The sequence below is a fragment of the Ambystoma mexicanum genome, chromosome 2q (assembly GCF_040938575.1).
Source record: "Ambystoma mexicanum isolate Mex_15411 chromosome 2q, UKY_AmexF1_1, whole genome shotgun sequence".
NCBI classification, from domain to species: domain Eukaryota; kingdom Metazoa; phylum Chordata; class Amphibia; order Caudata; family Ambystomatidae; genus Ambystoma; species Ambystoma mexicanum.
In genome coordinates this window covers 18,377,303-18,400,288 of record NC_090924.1, presented here as the reverse complement: position 1 = coordinate 18,400,288, position 22,986 = coordinate 18,377,303, and positions in this window count along the sequence as shown.

Here is a 22,986-nt window from a genome sequence, read left to right as displayed (position 1 = left end):
TCGATAAGAGGCTTTTTTCTTTCACCCAGTAATTGAGTTTCTAGAGGTCTATTGTAGCAAAAATCGTCCTGTCGGGGTCCAACTAAGCAATCGGACGGTAATTCAGTGGATCTGTATGATCCCCCTTTTTATGTTTTGGTACAATAATGTACTCTCTACAGGATTGTGGAATTCTGCGTTTCTACAGAACATCCTTAAAGAGTAAATCCAACAGCCCCACCCATAAGTTTACATTGTTCTTAAAGACTGCATTAGATAAACTGTTTGGACCACACACATTGGATACTAATATTCCTAGGTAGAAGCAAAGGCTTGCTCGGTAAGCACGGTAAAGGCAGCATTGCATTCACTAGACGCAATTCATGAGGCAATGGATATATCCAGTCATGCCTGAGCTCCCATGAGGACATTTTGCACCCCCACCAGCCACACTGTTTTTCCATTGTTCTTGAAAGTGTTGCGAAGATGTGTCTTTCACCCAAAAGGAATGTGCCCTACAAGGACACGATAAGAGGCCGGCACCGTATAACTGACTAAATCCTAAGATCCCCGAATTCCGTGACACCAGTTTCCCTTTGACCATCATCCCCAAAGTAACAAGTCCTGAAATGTTCAAAGAGGATGGACAGGATGTAGCATTGCAGTGACAATCGTGTGATTTCTATTGCGAGGTGCTGGGAGGGACTTAATTGTAGTTCAAACGAGGGTGGAAGACCTGGGACTCAGATGATGAATAGGGAGTGAGTGAAATGTGTGGATGAAGGGTAGAGTGCCCTGGAACCTCCTGTGCATCTGTTTTTAAAGCCTCTGTTTTTAAAGCCTGCCAAGTGCCGAGTGATAAACAAGCTGTATAGTAAGAGTATATTTAATTTGTTTTCTGACCTTTTGACGTGCGAAGAAGATGAGCCCCGCAGTGCCCACATGATGGAAGACGGACGGACTGGGCTGGGACCAGTAAACTGCCATCCCATATGCAAAAAGGCAGCACCTGTATAGGGTTCATCCAATCAGCAGCGCGGGTGTGTACTACATGTATTGCGTCATTATGTCAATGTTTTTGCCTTATATGTTTCTGCGTGTTCCTCTTTTCGGCAGAACGTTCCTGGCAGCAGAGTGCTTTGCCGTTGCTCTCATCTGCACATGAGTTTAAAACTTTTTATCCTTACAAGATCTACTTGGCCCTTTCTTCCATAGCGGCTTGTATTTCTCTGGTGTGAGCTTTCAGTGGCTTGCCTTCATAACATTAAAACATTCCTCAATAATTTTGGGATCATGCATGAATGAGGCAGAGAATATGTTGTAAATGTTTAAAATATCCAGAAATTAAGTTAGCAATGGCAAACAACTTGTGTAAACCATGGTGTCCCAGATGTGGGTTGCATAGGCATTCATTACTGGTATTTCATCATTCCTCTATTTTAATTGTTTGGATAATTTGGTTGTATTATACTGACATTTATACGGCTATACATTTTTATTTGTGTGATGTATGGGAAGATATAAAGATGTTTTCGTTTTTTTGTAAATTAACAGTTGGGCAGGTGCACAATAAAAACAGTATTGATTATGAATGAAAAGAGACAAAGAATTAAAATGACTATGCATATTGCTAAACAGGGTTGTTTTTGTGTGGAATCTGGCTTAGCATAGCAATTACAAATTGAGACCAGGTTTCAAGGCGACTTTTGTCCTCAGCACAAGTGACATCAGCCTATGATACAGGGCTGCAACTTGTTATCCTCACCAACATTGCAATTAAGGCTGTGAAGGATTATCTGGATACTTTCAGTAGGAGATCCAGCAGAGTCTTCAATTGATTATAAATTCGTCGACCCTGTTGGCTGGAGGTATTGTCCTGGGTGAAGCCTCATAGCACAATAACAGTAGTACACGAACAGAAACATTTCTGCCCCTTTCAAGAATACATTGTATTTTCACTCAATTAGTAATCCCATTAGTCAAGGATATTATGCAGCCATGATCTAAGGTCATTGGTCTGTTACAAATATCTCCCTGTTGTCCATCAAAATAAACAAAGGCTCTTGATCCTAGAATGTGGGCTGTGCCAAGCTGTCTTCCTAGGGGGGTGGACAGGTGTTTCGGAAATGGAACATGTGTGTTGGTGTAATTGTCATGTTCATGATAACAGCAGTCACATGCTAAGCTTCTGTTAGCTATTTGATTCTCGTCGTCAGCACATTTAGAGACAAAGAATATGATTCGACATGTGTTGAGGCATCTTCTTCCCTGCTGATTGCCAATGTAGCTTCATCAAGATACAGAACTGAAGTGTACAAAATAACATATCCCGCAGATTTCACACATCTGTGTTTTATCTCTTGTGCATTCACGGGTGGCTTAAAATAAAGTATAATTTAAGCATACAAGCATTATTCAGTTAAACCCTTAAATGCACAACCTGACTGTAAGCACACGGTTATGTATTGCTATGTTATTTTTGTGTGTGGCCTGTGGCAATGAGAAAACATTTTCTCGCAACGCAATCTAAATGTTTTAAGGAATCAAATGTGCATACCTTTAACTGATTTTTTGTTGTTTTGCGCTTTGAGCAGTTTATGTATGACGATTATTACAAACATATGTTTATCTATGAAGATTATTAAACACAAGTGGTGTTTGGGAGGATTCCAACCCATCCAAGATAGACTTCAAAATCGATTAAGAGGAGAAGGGAGAGGAAACCAAATGAACATCTAGACTATTATTGACAAAATGGAGGGAGGGAGAGTGCTGAAAACATTTGCTTCAAAGCCAAACGTATTCCGCACACGTATTTAAAAGCAAAACGGAGGTGTGGCAAGTGTTCATTTCAAAGCGGCAATATACAATTGTATTTCTATATATCAGAGTGCACAGCGGTGCCAGTGACATAATACATTAAAAAGGGTGTTTGCAAGAGATGAAAAGCCCATGCTTCATTCTTTCGCCTTTTGGGAAAGGCGGTCACCTGCGAGCTTCCGCTCATTCCTGGACCGGAAGCCCTGCATTTGGAGAGCTCGTTGGCGATATATTGACTTCTGTTTCCATTGCAAATTGTTGGCATGCTTCATTAGCTACCCAACAAAGCAATACGGAAGCATTATTGAATTGCACAGCATTCACACCATTCCTCTCGTCTCCATTGTTTTTTTTCAGAAAATGATTTATTTTTCAGACAGTTCCTCCAGGGGAAGATATATGTATTGTATTCTCATGGAAAAGTATTCCCAAACGCACTATGTTACGCGAAGACCATCCACTTTAAAATCGAACCAAAGAAAATTACACGAAGAAGACTTTCACAGCACAAAGCATGGCACATAGTATGCAAAAATAGATAAATATATTAAGAGTTGTGTATTAATTTAAATATCATTATGTGATCACTTGATAGGGAGAATCACAGTTTACTGTACAGCAAGCCATGCTAAAAGAGCTGTGAAGTTAACAAAAACAATCACAGGTTGGCCAATATAAATGCCTCTCTGAGTTGTACAATTTTGTAAATATGCATAACACTGGTTTCAATAATTTCTCGCAAATTAAGTTCAGATTTTGGTGTTGGTCTTCAAATGTCGCCACACTGATGAAGAGACGATGGAACGTTGTAAATCATTTAAACCCGCTGACATTGCTCTGAGCAGCACTAGGGGAAATATATTTAAAACAGACAAACTAACATCTCAAAATGGGCAGTCCACCCCAAAGTGCTAGGCCACATCGCTTCTGCACAAGACACACGGGGTGTTGCATAGCTTGGGAGGCCCATATTGCTATACCTGCCACTTAAGGAAACTCAGGCCACTCTTTACAGGGCTCTGCAACTCCTGGCCTCCAGGGCCAGAAACCTGAAGTTTTTTCAGGATATCCCCTCATCAATATTCATGAGAAGCAATTTACATACATTTAAGAATCATTGTATGCCAACTTAACTCGTGAATATTTATGAAGGGTCCACTGAAATGTGACATGTGTTTGACTCTCTAGGCCTGGAGTTGAACAACCCCGCTTTAGAAGGTTGAGTGGAGCATTTTGGAGCTATGCAATCCCACAAATATGTTCAGAAAGTGGCTTGGCACCAGTTTCATGTTTTCGTGCTGATTTCAATGTTAAATAAAAAAATCGGAGGGATTTTGTTTCGGTTCTCTTCCGTTTGTTATGTTTGCATTTTAGACTGGGCATGTCTCGAGCAATGAGATGATAGATACCATCCTCGATTTGTGATAACATTCGTAAGTGACGAATTTATTATTCAGATTAAGACATGTTGAAACTGGTAACACTGGTGTATGTGTGTATAATCTTAGCAGTGAGTGGCATTGCAAGTTCTCAATTGCTAAGGGTATCATTGCAATGTTGGTGGTGATGGTAAAACAGGCGGTATTTGTCAAATACGGCAGTTTCACCCCTCCGTCCGGCACACATTACAGGTCCACAGATCTAGGAATACTGCCAGCATTAAATAATACGGATTTCAGAAAGTCAGTTAATATTTACCTCAACCCTACAGGTGGAGATAACAATTGTGAAGTATCCCCAGAATTATTTTTATTGTTGTTACTGTATATAAGGGAAGTGCACCGGCTTCCTTCAATATAGGGAACACGTCTTGACATGGGGACATTGCAAGAGAAAGTGGAGATCTTTAAAACCCAGCCGCTCACCACCATTCCCAAGTAATGCATACAAGTCTTTTTTGTATTAAATCATGTACAGTAGAGGTTTGTGTCATTTTATAGACTACTAATTATCACTATCAAAATGAGGGAGTACGTGGAAAGATAGAAAAACAAATACAATTATTTACAGCAAGTCGTATATATGGAATTACTTCCGGGGTATTCCAGAAAAACCACTGCAGTTAACACTGGCCCACTAGTAAATCTGTAATTTCTCAAAACATGTGTATGCAAAAGTCACTCAAGCTGTAACAATGGTCTGAATATAACTTTAAAATCTGCATTTCAGTTTCTTTAATTGAGAGACATGAGGGTTGCAAGGAGATGTTTATTTTTGGTTGACGGTGCCATTGATGATGAAATAGATGTTTGTTCAATAAAACATTATTTGGAGGAACATAACAAACGTGTAAGAGTTACACAACATTTTACTCAATACCGTCAATTTTACTGAATTTGCTTCTGATAGCCAAATGTTTCATTCATACTCAAAGAAATCTAGCAGTTATTCCCCTGCCAATCTTCTGTGGAGTTAACACAACTACAATGAGTTAATTAAAGCGAACATTGAGAAATGCTTTCTCCATCTACACACAATCAAAAAGATTCTACCATTCCTCTCCTTCACACACTAAACACTGGCCATCCTCTGCCTCATCATGTCCCGGATAGGCTACGCCAACAGCTTATACCGAGGAATGCCAGACTATTTACTGAAGAAACTGCAACATATACAGAACTCAGATGCCAGAATTCTCCTAAAACTCTTACAAAGGGACCACATCACTCGAGCACTGAAGATGCCACATTGGCTCACAGTTAAAAAAACAAATCATCTTCAAACCTATGTGCAGAACACACAGAGCAATCCACAACCTAGGAGTGGAATTCATACAAAAGAAAATCACTATCTAAAAGCCAACTAGAACACTCAATTCAAGCAATGACATCCGCCTAGAACTTAGACCATACACAAGAACAAAACTCTGTGGATCAGCATTCTCCTGCTTAGCCATAAAAGGGTACTCCCCAAAGAAATAAAAACTGTGAAGGACCCCTAAAATTCACAAAACTTCCAAAAACCTGGCTCTTCAACTCTGAACGGGGTGAAAACAAATGAACAACATTGTCTTACCATGAAATAAACATACAACAGAGAAAGACTGGAGAGTATGCCGAACCAGAATAAAGTGCAGGGAAGAAGGGAAAGAGAGCAGTCTGAATGGGAAGGACACCTAGGTGTAGCCTTTCCTATAGAGGGTTAAACAGGAAACAGGAGACAGAGATGGGTCTGACTTAATTTGACCACTGATAGAAAGCATGAGTTAAAAAGGGGATAGAGAGGTGCCCGGATCGAAACTGATGGGGCACAGGACACAGGGAACACATCCCAACCTCGAGGCAACCGTGGGGTTGGTAAATGCGGCACAGTGAAAATATCCTGGAGGGGAAGATACAGCCCTTTGAGGACCCACTATTCTGCACATATCATAGGAGGGGCCAAGTGTATCACACTGGAATGCATCACAGGGGAAGGGATACGTGCAACAGTCAATCAAAAAAGACGGTGTAGGATAAGGCACCACTACTAAGCACCAATACTAAAAAAAGACTGATCCTTCTGCACACACCTCTCAAACTCCTAACTTGATAGAACCATACCTCTACTGCACAACAAACCACATGAACTTCACTACACCACAACAATGAAACAAACCACACCTAGCCTCGCACAACAGTTAAAGGAAGCTACCAACTGAAAAACACACCTATGCTCAGTGAACAGTGTTAATCGAACTGAAGCTGCCAACAACACATCACTTCCTCCTTTTTCCAGCAGAGTCCTGCTAACTTTCCCCTGCACCCTCTTGCTTTAAAGAGCCACCCGAGAAAGCTAAGGAACCACGCAAGTGGCAACAGTGTGCAGTATAATTACCTTTAACATAACATAACATGGATAACAGTCACACAGTGCCCAATTATGTCATTTGAACATCACCAGAGGTACCAGCTAGTACTATCATAATGTGTGCAAAATACAATAAAGTTCATAGGTGGATCTACACAGTTACTGATGTGTGACTGACAAGAAATCATAGGCCATCTACCCAGGTTTGCATTTACATCTCATCTATAGTATGCCTTTACAATTCCAAGGTTCTATTCCTTGGGCAATCTTTATAGCGATATAACTTTTAAAAACTGGACACCTGTCTTTGGTCCTTAAAACTGCCAGGTATTTATGCAAAGCCTTTGCTGTCTATGGGATGGAGAATGGGGCTGAACAGTACAATTCCTGAAGTGAGGCAAATAAATGTGTCCATCATCTTGCCAGCCCTCCCCTGTTTCAGCGGTATAAACATGAACAGTGTACCCCGCTCATAGCATCTACCCCATCACCACCATTGTATCACTACTGCGAGAGACGGTACTCCCTGAGACAACCTTGCAGACCCTACCCGGATGACATCACTGAAGCAATATATCTGCAGGCGATGGAACCCTTGGATGAGCTGTAATCATGAAAAGGACAAATGATGTCATGGCTGAGGCCATCACACATAGTTGCATTAGACACAAAGCACATGTACATCCAAGCACAAAGATACATGAATACTAGCACAAATTGCACTTAGACATGAAGAACGGGCTTGCATCCACTAGGGTAAAAAATATATACTGTCTTTTCTATGCTGAAATGCAAATCACATGAGAATACATAAACACACTTGCTAAATGCAGAATGCAACTGAAGTGAGTGGCTATGTAAACCAAGATGGAGGATGCAGTCTAGACCCTGTCTTGCTGAGCCAGCAAAAGAGCCAAGACTGAACAGTGCAGATAGCGATTGCACAGCGTGCCAAGGTTAGAGGGGGAAAGACAGGTTTGAACCAGCATTGGAAAAGTACAGACAATAAGCAGATCCTAGACGACGGACATAGCTCTATCTAAAGAAGCAAGACATAAATGTTGCAGGAAGGTCAAGTTCCCACCAGCTCACACCTGACACCAAGGAGAAAGTAGATCAAACAAGTTTCCAGAGGCCAAGGAGGTAATGACACCCATGGCAAAAAGGGATACAATCCTCATAAATTACTGAGCAGAAAAATTTGAAATGTGCCTGTCTGCTGCATACCGGAGAGGAAGCATTTTCCCCAATGTCGACATATGTTAACAGAGTATGGTTCGTCAGTGCCCTCGGTTATTAAGGCAACTATTTTCCTGCCGCAATCCTGAAGGACTGCATCGCACCCGGTGAGGACCAGATTGCCAATCACGCGTGAGAACTCAATCGTCAGGTGCACCCTTGGAGAAATTCCTGCCTGCTCACCACAGGACGCTTTGCGACCAGAAGGCAGAGTAGTAGATTTAGGGAAGAGGCAGTTCCGAAGGTGTTGGCTGACAAGCGGATGTACGTATGAGAACAGTAATCTGGCAAACATAGGGTGGAGGTAAATATTGTACATATTGTGGGGAGAAAAGAGACAAAGAGGTATGATAGACAGTTTCCATGTGGCTAGAGCTCTGCTAAAGTTATGGTAGGTGGAACATTATGATTTATTACAGAAAAAATAAAAGGAATAAAACAAGCAGAAGAGAGGTTTCCCTGTGACCGAGTGAGGCATAGATGAAGGGCCACACCCCAGATGGCCTACTGATAAAAAGCGATGATTCCCTTGTCATGAGTAGACAAGACGACAGCCGTGGAGAAAATTGTTTGTGTTATGTTGTTTTATGAGTGCACTCATATGCTGTATGTATATAGGGGTTGCTGTGAGCGATAGGTTGTAAATGAAATTTGAAAGATTGACAGGAAGAGGTTGTTGGCCCAGGATAAGGGGAACTTGGATTGTAATAAGCTGATGAAAAAGATCTTGTTTTTTGTGTGACAAGATGCAGTAGGCAAAGAGTGGGGAGCCGTCTTGAGGTTATTGAAGTTGTGAATTCAAGGTTGTTGAGGTTGTGACCTTGTGGTTGTTCAGATTGTTGAGGCTATAAACTTGTGGGTGTGAGGAAAGTTTGTTTTGACATTAGCAGAGGCTCAGGAGCATGTGGAGGTTTGGATTGGTCTTAAAGGGCAGAGTTTGAAAAAGAGGTGGTGACTGTGGTGTGCGCTCCATATTGGTGTTGGTGGAGCCAGCGAAGGTCATAGGAAGGTTTGAGAAGTGTTGAAATTTGGAGAAAATATATTGATGGTTGATGGATTGTGAAATAAAGTCAGTGTCAAAACCGGCAACTTCAGTTCCCCTCCTTTCCAACTCCTCCTCACCTGAATCTCCAGCGGAGTCTTCTTGAGTTTCCGTCTTCTTCTTCCTTCTGGTCTTTCTGAACTCCTTACTCTTCTTTTGATGTAAATATGGACGTGACTCCCCGGAGGCCACCGTAACTGGATGAGGACCAAATCCCAGGAGCCTCCCAGGAGTCAGCCCCCAAATACAGGGAAAAAGCCGTAAGACTGAAAAAACCCTGTATGATGATCTCGCTTCCTTGTAGAGGGTTCAAACGAATCAGACCAAATTATCAGAGTAGTATTACTTCTGGTTTCAAAATGTCCATTCTGTAAGTCCTTCCACAAATGCTGCAACAATAAGGTACAGACTGCAAAGGTTGTTAAAGAAAACAATAAGAAAAAAGTCCAATGTTCGGTTCCACTAGTCCGAGTCGCCGAAGGATGGGAGGCGCTCGAACAGCAGGTAAGAAGCTGGAAATGGTACGATCCGCAAGGATGACTTAGGAAGCAAGAACCAGATGGGAGAGGAACGCCAAGAACGGCGAACCTAAAACCCAGTCGGTCCGGAGGCTCGTCAGATATGTAAGTAAGGAAAGCGGAAGATAATAGAACAGTACTAAAATGAAAGTAAAGAAAAAGAAAGAAATGAAGACAAGGTAAAAGGTAAGCAAACAAATAAAATGATAAGAGAATAGAAACAGAGACTGAGGAGTACAAGAGTTACCTCAAGGTACGATTAACAGGGAAAAACAAACCTCAATGAAGAAAGTTACCCAAAAATAGTGAAACCGCGGTGATAAGTAAGTCGAAGAAGAAAAATAGAACAATAAGCTGGAGAAGTATTTAGAACGAAGCAAAAGGGCTCAGTAACAGCGCTGGGAAGAAAACTAAAGTACTTCGATACAACGCATCGGGGCACCGGTGCGTCGTACGTAAATACGTGCTGGCGGCCATCTTGAATGAGGCATAGACCGCCAAAAGGGGTTCCTAGCCACCATGTTAAGTGAGCTTCCACCGGTACCAGATCTTCCAGGGCTGGTGCATTACAGTATACCCCCTTCGATGTTGGACTCCACCTGGTTTTCTCGGGTACAACCTGTGGAACTTCTGAACAAGACTTGGTGCATTTATATGTGTTTTGGGCTCCCAGGTTCTCTCTGATCTGGGATATCCCTTCCAGTGTGCAAGGTACTGTAAGATTCCTTATCGGTAACGAGAATCCACCAGTCTGGCTACTTCGTACTCCTTGGTTTCCTTTGGATCTGTTACCCTCGTCTTCCTGATGCTCCTATGATATGGATCCTCAACGTGTGCCTTTAATAAGGAGGTATGAAAGACCGGGTGTATTCTCTTTAGTCGAGGTGGTAGCTTCAATTTGTAGACGACAGGATTGATCATAGCCTCTATCTTATACGGACCGATGTATCTTGGGGAAAATTTGCCCATTCGTGTCCAACGAGGTAAGTATCTGGTAGATAACCAAACCATTGAACCAGGATCCCATTGAGTATTCGGTCTCCTCTTGGCATCAGCGTATTTCTTGTAATTCCTTCGACTTTCCTCCAACGTCTGCAAGGCCGATTGGTGAGCTTGCTGGATCTTGGACACAACCTCATCCACAGCAGGAGCCTTGGTACCTATGGCGACTGAAGTGGGTAAAAAATGCAGATGGTACCCATAGGTACATTGAAAAGGACTCATTCCGATAACTCTATGTACGGTGAACTCCGCCAAAGGTAACAATGATGCCCAATTATCTTGTTCCTTATTACAGAAACACCGAAGGTATTCCTCAACGGTAGCATTCAGTCTCTCCGTCTGTCCGTTGGACTGTGGGTGGTACCCAGATGACAATGCCCTATGGATCCCTTGTTCCTTGCACAATATGGACCAGAATTTGGAGGTGAATTGTACCCCTCTGTCTGAGATAATGACTTGAGGTAATCCGTGTAATCTTAAGATGTCTTTCAGGAATACAGAAGCTGTTTCAGCAGCCGAATGTACTCCTGTTAGGGAGGAAAAATGGGCCTGCTTAGAGAATGAATCAACGGTAACCATTATAGCAGTCTTTCCTTGAGATGGCGGCAACTCCACGATGAAGTCCATGGATAGATCCTCCCAAGGACGAGAAGGTAAATCAGATTGTTGTAAGAGACCAAGAGGTCTCTGCCTAGAGATCTTGGAACTGACACACACCGAACAGGACATTTCATATGAGTGTACATCTGCTTGTACCGAAGGCCACCAAAAACTTCTGGTCAATAGTTTGTATGTGGCCTTTTGTCCTCTAAGTCTCGCTAAGGGGAGATCCTGGCAAAGGTGAAGAACTTGTCTTTGGAGTTCCGGAGAAGGAAGAAAGAGAGCTGTCTTATTAAACCATAGCCCATCTCTTTCTTGAAGACCCTTAGCCAATAGTCTCGGTCTAGTCCATGTCTTATACTCTTTCTGCACATTCTGAAGGAAACTGTTGACTACAGCTATAAATCTTTGATTGGGCAACATTCTTTCCTTCTCGGGAGACGTAGCTTCCGTCTCCTGTTCATTGGACCAGCTTCTAGAAAGGGCATCTGCTACTCCGTTCTGTGTACCTGGTATGTACGTAATCTGAAAATCGAAGTTGGAGAAATAATAGGCCCACCTGGCATTACGTGAATTGCGGCATTCCATTTGCTGGAGAACTCGCAAGTTTCTGTGATCAGTGCGAATTAGAAATGGATACATAGCCCCTTGTAATATTTGTCTCTTCTCCTTGCATGCCCCTCTCATTGCCAATAACTCTCACTCGAGTACAGAATAGTTTTGTTCACTGACAGTAAGGGTACGTGTGTAGTAGGCGATTGGGTGTTCTACTCCTTCACTGTCTTCTTGTACAGGACAGCTCCGATGGCTCTGCCGGAAGCATCTGTTTCCACTATAAAGGGTTTAGACTGGTTAGGTTGAATAAGCACCGGAGCTGCGGTAAACAGCTTCTTGAGGTTAGAAAAGGCTAATTGTGCAGCAGTGTTCCAGTCAAAAATGTTTCCCTTCTTAAGATGCATAGTCAGAGGAAGCACCATCTCCGAGAAGTGGGGAATGAAACGGCGGTAAACATTCGCCAGACCAAGAAAATGTTGAATATCCTTATTGGAAGAAGGTTCTGGCCATCTGAGAATGGCCTTTACCTTGTCAGGGTCCATCCATATTCCACTTGAGAATAAGATAAAACCGAGGTAGGGTACCTCGGCTGCCTCAAAAGTGCATTTCTCAGCCTTAGTATACAGATGGTTTTCTTTGAGCTCCGCGGTACTTATGTCACTTGATTCCGATATTCCTTTAGTGTGGAGGAGTATATCAAAATATTGTCTAAATATACTACTAAGGAAGTACCTAGCAAATCAGCAAATATGTGATCCATGAATCTCTGGAACACCGATGGGGCGTTGACTAGTCCGAAAGGCATGACACAATATTCATGCAACCACAACGGTGTTCGAAAAGCAGTCTTCCATTCATCGCCTGCATGGATTCTAAGTAAGTGGTATGCTCCGCGTAGATCGATCTTTGTGAAGATCTGAGAGTCCTTGACTGCTTCGAGGATATCCCTTATCAGGGGAATGGGATATCGATCCTGAACTGTAATTCTGTTTAATTCTCGGTAGTCTATACAAGGGTGTAGCTCCTTGGTTCCTTTCTTGGCTACAAAGAAAAGAGAAGCTCCTCCAGATGACCTTGACTTCCTTATTAATCCGTTCTGAAGATTTTTATACAGATATTCTTTCAAGACAATCCGTTCCTGATGGGACAATGGATACGTCCTTCCAAAAGGCAGGGATATGTCTTCCTTTAGATCTATCCTGAAATCTTCATGGCAGTGATGTAGGAGGAGTTTGGGAACCACATCTTCAAATACCTTTTCGTATTCCTTATACTGTATGGGAATAGCTGAAATGGAAACGGTAGACTGAATAGCAGGTTAAACAGGAACTTCAATCTGTTTTTCCTTGATGCAATGCTTGCTGCAGTGATCAGAAATGGAGCTCAGTCAATTTGAACTCCAGTCTATGGAGGGGTTGTGAAGTCTCAACCAGGAAATTCCGAGTATGACAGAGAAGTGAGCAGCCCTGATAACGTCAAAGATTATTTCTTCTGTATGATTCTCCATTGATACCTGTAAAGGCAGAGTCTCTTTTGTGACAGGTCCTGACGACAATTGGCGTCCATCCACACCTTCTACAGGAATGGACTTCCCCTTCTGTTTGAGGGGAATTCTCTTGTCCTGCACCCATGAAGTATCCATAAAGTTGCCTGCTGCTCCGCAGTCCAACATGGCTAGTACTGGAATTGAGATTCCAGTCACAGGGGTTAATGATACCTGGAGAATCATCAATCAGTTGTCTTCTCCTGAGTTAGTGGAGTTGCAAGGGTTTGTGTCACCTTCCCCGTAGTCTCCCTTTCGTAGACTCGGGGTTGCGCGTTTCCCGAACGCCGGGATGGAATTTCTGTACAGTTCTTCAACTGATGCTCTGAAGATCCACAATACATGCACAAATATTGTTCCCTTCTGCGTCTTCATTCATTTGCAGACAGGGCTCCTCTTGTAGCATCGATCTGCATTGGTTCTTCAGCGGGAGAGCGATCCTTAGAGTGTGGTACTGCTTGGTAGTTCCATTGAAGCCCTCGGCCTCTCCTCTTCTCTTGGCGTCTCTCATTCAATCTGAATTTGATCCGGAGAACCAAGGATACCAAATCGGAGAACGTCTCGGGTCTTTCCACCCGTGCCAGTTCATCCTTTATATCTTCGTGCAATCCTCTACAAAATATGGTCTGCTGAGCTGTGTCTGGCCATCCTGCTAACGTCGACAATCCTTGGAATTGGGATATATAAGATTGGGCATCTTGATTTCCTTGCTTGACATCCAGTAGTACCTCATATGTAGAGTACTGGACTTCTGGTCTCTCAAACCTAGCCTTGAAATTACGAACAAACAGGTTGTAATCATTTACAGAAGGGTCATCTGACGTAACTAAAGGTTTTGCCCATTTTAAGGCACTACCCGTCAGGTTAGCAATCTAGAACCCAACCCAGAGCCCTTCCAGACTCAAAGTTTCTCCTTCTGAAAGAAAAATACACAGCACAAGGATCAAGAAATTCCGTCATTCCTTTCGGGTTTCCATCATATTTGTTTATTGAGAGGGGCATCGGTGGTAATTCACCTCTTCCTTCATCTCTGGTAGCTACTTTCTGATGAAGGGACTGATTCTCTGCCTGTAAATTCTGCATATCTACTCGTAATGCTTGAATAGCATTGCACATTTCCTGAATCTGCTCTGGAGTGGCCATTGTCTTGGTCCTTTGGCGTTGTATACTGTCAAAACCGTCAACTTCAGTTCCCCTCCTTTCCAACTCCTCCTCATCTGAATCTCCAGCGGAGTCTTCCTGAGTTTCCGTCTTCTTCTTCATTCTGGTCTTTCTGAACTCCTTACTTTTCTTTTGATGTAAATATGGATGTGACTCCCCGGAGGTCACCGTGACCGGATGAGGACCACATCTCAGGAGCCTCCCAGGAGTCACCCCCAAATCCGGATGGCTGAAAAAACCCTGTATGATGATCTTGCTTCCTTGTAGAGGTGAAGGGTTCAAACGAATCAGACCAAATTATCAGAGTAGTATTATTCTGGTTTCAAAACGTTCATTCTGTAAGTCCTTCCACGAATGCTGCAGCCATAAGGTACAGACTGCAAAGGTTGTTAAAGAAAACAATAAGAAAAAAGTCCAATGTTCGATTCCACCAGTCCGAGTCGCCGAAGGATGGGAGGCGCTCGAACAGCAGGTAAGAAGCTGGAAAGGGTACGATCCACAAGGATGACTTAGGAAGCAAGAACCGGATGGGAGAGGAATGCCAAGAACGGCGAACCTAAAACCCAGCCGGTCCGGAGGCTCATCAGATATGTAATAGCAAGGAAAGCGGAAGATAATATAACAGTACGAAAATGAAAGTAAAGAAAAAGAAAGAAATGAAGACAAGGTAAAAGGTAAGCAAACAAATAAAACGATAAGAGAATAGAAACAGAGACTGAGGAGTACGAGAGTGACCTCAAGATACGATTAACAGGGAAAAACAAACCTCATAGAAGAAAGTTACCCAAAAATAGTGAAACCGCGGTGATAAGTAAGTCGAAGAAGAAAAAAAGAACAATAAACTGGAGAAGTATTTAGAGCGAAGCAAAAGGGCTCAGTAACAGCGCTGGGAAGAAAACTAAAGTACTTCGATACAACGCATCGGGGCACCGGTGCGTCGTACATAAATACGTGCTGGCGGCCATCTTGAATGAGGCATAGACCACCAAAAGGGGTTCCTAGCCACCATGTTAAGTGTGCTTCCACCGGTACCAGACCTTCCAGGGCTGGTGCATTACAGTCAGGATATTTAAGGTACAAAACAAAAGCCTATTTTGAGGTCACGTAAGTATCATCAGTCAGAAGAGTGACATGACATCATGGGAGACATTCCCTTAATGCAAGTCCCACCCACAGTATAAGTGCAAAATTTGCAAGAATAGTGCAGAATGGACTAGCCAGACAGTGGGCAAGATGATAAATCCTTGGACCCAAGAAGGCAGTTTTCAAACCCTATGCTGCAACAAATTACCACATATTTACAAGCGTATATAAGGGCAAAAAGCTACTAAGTAGGATAGCGCTCTTAGAACTAAGGAAGATGTTTGGGGACGATGTGGAGGACCCACCCAGGAGAGAGAGGATAATTAACCAGCATCAATTAACAAAATTGAGGGAATCCCAATGATACTACAAAAGTAGTTGCTCTACCTTATATCGGGTGAGGTAAACTTTTTTGACAATAGAGGTAGTTAGCATATACCAACAGCTTACAGTAATAATTAGATCTGAGCTGGGGTTGTCACTTGATCAAAAAATACATTTTTATTAATAACAATGTTTAAGACAAAAAACACACAATTCATACAGTAAAAAAAACGAGAGTATCATTACTTTCGCTGCATCATTATAAAGGCTAAAACGTTGTCTACAACCCAACAATATAGCCGTGACATATGGACCTAAATGAAGTTAGGAGACGTGTTGTTAATAGACGTCGAAAGGTATTTAAGAGGAATATAGGGATGGTTGGCTGTCTTAGACCTCTCTTAACTCTTTTTCTTAAAGTATATTGACAATCTAGAGGTTTCTATCTAGAGATGGGAACTCAACATGTTTCATTTCTCATATACTAATAGGGAACTTTCTTCAGGAGGTATGTCACTGTTATTAGAAATAATACAGTAAAGCCAGAAAACATTATAAAAACAATAATCGTTGGCAATCTTAGTTCTTGTCTGACGTTTCCAACATCAGACTTGTCACATTCAAATTGTAGCTAGTCCAATGGTTTAGAGTGTATCCAAGGGAGTCTCGTCCTGATATGGGCCGGTTTTTGACATAGAAGATTCTTCAGTTATTACTCTTCTGTTCACTATTTAGTTAAAAACCAGCACATATCTGTAAGGTCGAAAAAGACTGAAATCCGAGTCTATAGTCGACTCCAAGGACCAACCCCTGCTTTATTGAGGATGAGACTCCCTTGGATATACTCTAAACCATTGGAATAGCTACAGTTTGAATGTGACAAGTCTGATGTGGGAAACGCCACACAAGAACTAAGACTGACAACGATTATTATTTTTATAATGTTTTCTGTCTTTACTGTATTATTTCTAATAACAGTGACATACCTCCTGAAGAAAGTTCCCTATTAGTATATGAGAACTGAAACATGTCGAGTTCCCATCTCTAGATAGAAACCTCTAGATTGTCATTATACTTTAAGAAAAAGAGTTAAGAGAGGTCTAATACGGCCAACCATCGCTATATTCCTCTTAAATACCTTTCAACATCTATTAACAACACGTCTCCTAACTTTATTTAGGTCCATATGTCACAACTATATTGTCGGGTTGCAGACAGTGTTTTAGCCTTTAGAATGATGCAGCAAAAGTAATGATACTCTCGTTTTTTACTATATGAATTGTGTGTTTTTTGTCTTAAAAATTGTTATTAATAAAAAAATGTTTTGATCATGTGACAACCCCAGCTCTGATCTAATTATTACTGTAAGCTGTTGGTATATGCTAACTACCTCTTTTGTCAAAAATATAATTAACCAGCATGACATGGGTGGCAAAGGGCCCAAGGCCCTTCCTCCCCATGGCACCCACACACCAATTGAGGGACAGGGATTTTACCCATTGAAAGAATTAAAGATAGCAGCGGGCTACACTAATCCTGTGTATGGACCTCCTGCCTATAGCAGCAAGACATAATAAATGGAGACAAGTTAAATAATTCAAAGTCACTACCCATGCGTGAGAAGCATAAGGGGCTCTGTGAATTACATGCAAAGCTAGCAGAGAGCAACAAGGAAGGGGCAACCACGGACAAGATCGAATGGGTGGGAGCACAGATATTTCTTAAACTAGATGGACAGCTTAAGACTAACTCAAAAGACAAGGTAAGCTAACGATAAGCAGGATTGAGAGGAAGAAGAAGCGTGACAGAGAAGAAGGTTAGAGGAGGAGGTAAGAGCATGGGAAAAAGTGATAGAAGAAGTAGAGGAAACAGAGAGAAAAGAAAGGAGGTGGCAGGAGAGAAGCAGGAGCGAATTAGAAGAAGCAGAGAGGGAGAAGGAAAGGGAAGCAGTGAGAAAGAAGAAAGGGAGAAGCAGAAGGAGGATGGTGAGAGGGCAGCAAGAGAAGCAAAGGAGGAAAGGGTAGACAAGTGCAATTGAATGAAGAAAGGAAGAGAAGGGAGGTTGAGAGGCTCATTTGAGAGCATATGTGCTAGAGCGAGGAAGCAAATAAATGGCAAGAAAAGGAAAGAAAGAGGAGCTGCGAAAGACAAGTTAAGGATATGGAGAAAATAATTAGAAATCATATGCTTCCTCAGGAATATGAGGGAGATGGGATAAGAAGGAGGATTGGGACATTATATCGAAGCAGAAGTGATTCTGGGGCTACCTTTAAGGCAGTGAGGAGCACAGCCAGGCTTCCACAAAGAGAAGAGCTAGGATCATTAGACATGACAATAAAGGGGCAAAGAGGTAGAAGTAGGTTAGAATTAGGAATTTTTAAAGTGATGTGGAAAAGAGGAGTGATGACAGTTGTGGGACCATACAGTCAGATGAGGAAAGAGAGGCAATTGAAGATGAGGGAGAGGGAAGAAGCATACCGGGCCCCTCAGAGGGGGCAGCATTAGAGCAGGGGTTTTAATGGTCCAATGGGGAAGAGGCAGAAGGGGAAAAAACAGGGTTTAAGATGCATGCTAAGCACCTGAAGGGCCGCTTGTGCTGCCTAGATGAAGTCACCTCATTTGCTAAGAGGCTAAAGGCATTACCGGGCTGAAAATAGGAGAGCATTTCAGGAGCATTTACAGTAACAAAGGGTCCAGATAATAATAATAATTTGGCATTTATATAGTGCTACAAACCCTCAGGTATCTGAGCACTGCTTATTACTACCCATGGTGTGTGGTGCTCATTTATCGACTTCAGAAGGATGAAAGGCTGAGTTTGGCCCTGCCAGGATTCGAACCTGCGTTAGCAAGCTCTGCAAGGATGTCAATGCGAGCGTTTTACTCGCTGTGCCACTTGACCGGCTGCACCCAAAGCCTATGCAGAGATAATCCGCTGTTAGAGAAAGGGGGAGGAAGGCCAGAATACCTACCATGGCCCCAAATGAATAAAGACAATTTGACATGTAAATTGCCATTGTTGACAGCAGGGTTGGAGAAAGGGATTTATGAGACAGAGAAATGGACAGCAGGGATGACTTTATCAGTGGACGATATTAAAAGCTTGCTCTGTGCCATCCTTGGGGAGGGAGCTGACAACATTTGGAAACGAGCGGCATATCCTCGGGTGACTTCACAGAGCACATCACTTGATGGAGCACCATTTAATAACTGCAGGGCAGCCGTATGGCAAGCACTCAGAGCACAGTATCTTGAAACGTCAGACATAAACGTAATTATGGCACATAAAATGTGTGAGGACAACAACCCCATTGCATATATTCAAGATATCCAAGTGCATTGGTGTTTTGAGACTCATGAACTATGGAAAAGACAGTGGCCTTATTTTATCACGTATTATGCCAGGTACTGCCCGAGTATGTACAGAAACAGTTGAAGAAATGAGTGGGTTTGGACGTGAGACCCTGGCCAGAAATTCAGCTGACTATAGTACACCATTTTTGGTTAATGCAAGAGAATGCTAGAAAGAAACGAGGGGAAAGAAAGCAGGATGAAGCAAAATTAGTTCAGAACAAGTTGTCAAAATATTTGATAGAAGAGGCATTGCTAATGAGTGGAGAGGGAGTGGTTATGCAGGTTCCACTGCACAGCCAGAAAATGGCAGGAGGGAGTTTTTCAGGAAGGGGAGAGTACAATCTTTGGCCCTGTGGAAGAGGTGTGTGTAGAAGGAGAGGGGGTGGATTCCAAGCACCGCACGGAGGAGAGTTTAGCAAGGGACATTCCAAACCATTGGACCCCCAACACAGTGTTGGCCATGCAGGAATATTGGCCATATAGCCCAAGTGTGTAAAAGCAGGAGAGGGATGCAAAAGAATTAGCAAGACCCAAGAGGGGGACAACATATCCACCTGCATACACAACAGGGCAGCCTGATTATTATGCTCAAGATCACACGCAGTATTAGACACATGTGCTGCAAATGTAACAGGTTCCTCAGGCACTAGCACAACCACAGCAGGCACACGTGCAGACACAATCACAGCAAACACACATGCAGACACACCAACCACAAGCACCATCCCAAGTGCTGACACAGCTGACTACCATGACTACATGAAATCCAACCACTGCAGCACAGACTCCCACACCCATAGTAGGGAACCTATACCCACAATAGGACTGACTTGATGTTTTCCATCCTATCCATCACACCAGACCCGCCAGAGGAGCCATGAGTAGGGGTGACCATAGGTAACAAGGCATTTTCTTTCCTTGTAGATACAAGGCCTGCTGGATCCTATGTTAGTGAAGGGAGATAACCAATGTGAGGCATTGCCATGAATGTAAAAGGCTTTTCTGGGGCCACAACATTTGGTTCCATTCACTGTGGAATTGGCTATCACAGTTGGGTAACACGATCTTACCAATGCCGCTATTATACTCCTGTCAGACTCTAGTGAACACAATTGGAAGGGAGATGAAGAGCAATCTGAACATGGCCATCTCAGTTACTTGGCAGGGGATAGTGTGTTCTACTCCAGGGACCCACTACATGAATGCATGATAATTAAGTCTAGCATTCTGTGAGCCGACAGTACAGAGGGGGGCGTCCCTAGATCCTGAAGTATTACAGTATGGAGTGAGCCTTATACTAGCATGGCTTCCTGGGATACACGGTAAAACATTGAAGTTACCCACACATATTTTATTCACACTAAAATCCCCATGAATGAGGGAGAGGGACACATGTTTGAATTAGAACCAGAAGCAGTAATAATAAGCGGTGAGAGAGCAGTTCTCCATGAGACAGATGATGAGGAGAAAGCATGGCAGGCAGTAATCACCCTGGATGAAGGACACATACTGAACAACTTGACTGACAAGGAGTTATTTAGACATGACTAGTCAGACAGGCAAGTGGTGTTCTCTATGAGCATTACCTATTGGATGAGAATCGAGTGCAAGGAAGTGCCACAGAGGTGGGACCTCATGAAGAAAACATTGTCATTTCTTGAAAATGATTTGACGGAAGTGCCAGCTGTCTTGTGGACCAACAGTTCTTATGACATTGGCTGACTAAAGGGAGTAGGGGCAGTCAAGATCACATTAAAACCAGCATCAATTCTACCCAGAGTGAAACAATATCCCATGTCCAGAGAAGCAGGAGAAGCAGACAAAGGCATGTTTAAACAATTTCAACACTTGTACTGCAGACAATTCTGGTACCATCAGAGTCCCCATCTAACACTGCTATGTACCCAGTAAAGAAGGCAACGTGGGGGGTCATGGAGATTTATTCAGGATTTGCGCCCCCTAAACAACATTGTTGAGAACCAGAAGTGGAAACCGACAAGATTACCACAGGGGTACTGTAAGTCCCTGCCTATATTTAACAGAGTACTTTAGATGGATTTGGGGAACATATACATGGATACCACAGTCATTCAGTATGTGGATGGTATTATGATGTGCAGTGAGAGAGAGGAACAGTGCAGACAAGACTCAATACAACTGATGACAGCCTTGGCTGAAAAGGAATACAAGCTGGACAAAGCAAAATTACAGTACTGTCAGAAAGAGGTTCAATTGATCTCACAGCAGGCCAGGAAAGTAATCCCCAAAAGGGCAGAAGCGAACACCAGAACACCTCAGCCAACGGCAGTAAGGAAGATGCAGCAGTTTTTGGGCTTGTGCAATTATTGCAGGGTGTGGGTATTTGATTACAGCACATACATTATGCCTGTCCTAGCAGGACTTAAAGAAGCTCAGAGAGACAACAGTGAGATAGCTTGGACAAATGAGAGTACTGAAGGCTTTGACGTACCAAAAAGAGCAATATGCACAGCACCAGTCTTAGGGATCCCTGACTACAATGAGGTATTTGACTTATTCTAGCACTCCAATGGGATGGGGATTACAGCAGTACTACACACAAGGCTACCCTGGGACACAAACTATTAGCCTACCACAGTGAGCTTCTAGATCCAGTAATGAAGGGTCATTAGCCTTATGAGCAAGCATTGGCTGCAGCAGCCTTCGCACTGGAGAAGTCAGCAAACATCATCAATGGCTATGGAACAACACTTTATGTAGACCATGCCCTTTTTCCATTCTTGAGAAACCCAAGAGCACATTGATGACGCAAAGAGCGTCTGGGTACAAAGACATTATTTCAAACCCAGCTGTGAAGGAAGGGAGGTGCAAAGTAGTGTATTCAGCAACATTTATAGCAGAACCAGTTGAGGAAGGAGATTATGGCCATGACTGAGCCAAATACACTGAATACCATGAGAACATATCCCACGTGAGAGAAAATGCCATCTAAGTGGGTGGGGGAGTACTCTTCATTGACAGTTCTTTAACAATTGACCAGGCTACACGAAAGGTACACTGGGACAACAGTGGTGAAGGCAAGACAGGGTGGGATTTTTGAGGTAGTGGCAAGCGCAAGAATGCCCTTAAATTCTTTAGTAGCGCTTATTGTAGCCCTTGAATCACAAGAGGATGAGAAAATCACAGTTTACTCCACCTACGTGACGTCAGCAGTAAATGCAGGACTGTTATGATGGAAAAGGCGGGTCTTCCTACGTGCTGACGGCACACCGGTGCAGCACACACTCCTATTGGACAGACTCATAAATGCATTACAGTTCCCAGTGGCCATTGCCGTTGTGAAGTGCGCAGCCCATACGAGAGTGGAGGACCCAATCTCCCGCAGCTACGAAGCTGCTGACAAGGAGGCCAAAAAAGCAGCATATTTCCCTGAAATTACCATATTTGACACCCCACCCAATAAACGCATGCGAGCATGCAACATGATATTGAAAGAGGGTTTTAATTCACTACCGCTCACTGAGGTCGCAGAATTACAGGGAAGAGCTCCACCAGAAGATCTAGAGCTGTGGAGAAGAGGAGGGTGTTCAGTATCCCCCACAAACGCCTTATGGCATCAAGAGAGTACCAGTAAACCTGTCATGCCCCTCACACTATTGCAGACAGCATTAGAGCAAATCCATCACCCGACCCATACAAGTAAAGAGAGTGCTGCAGAAAAGATTGTGGAAAATTGGTTCATTCCAAACTTGGCAGAGCATGTTTGCCGCTTTTGTATTTAATTGTATGATTTGTCAACAATATACTGCAGGACATATGTTGCGACTAGTGAGAGGTGCAATACCCCAGTCAATAGGGCCCTTCCAACATTTGCACATTGATTATGTTGATATGTTTCAGAATTGTAATGACTAGCGGGACATGTTAGTAGTCGTATGCCCTTTCTCACGTTGGATCGAGGTCGGTCCGTGCACTCACCCAGACTCCACCTGTGCTCA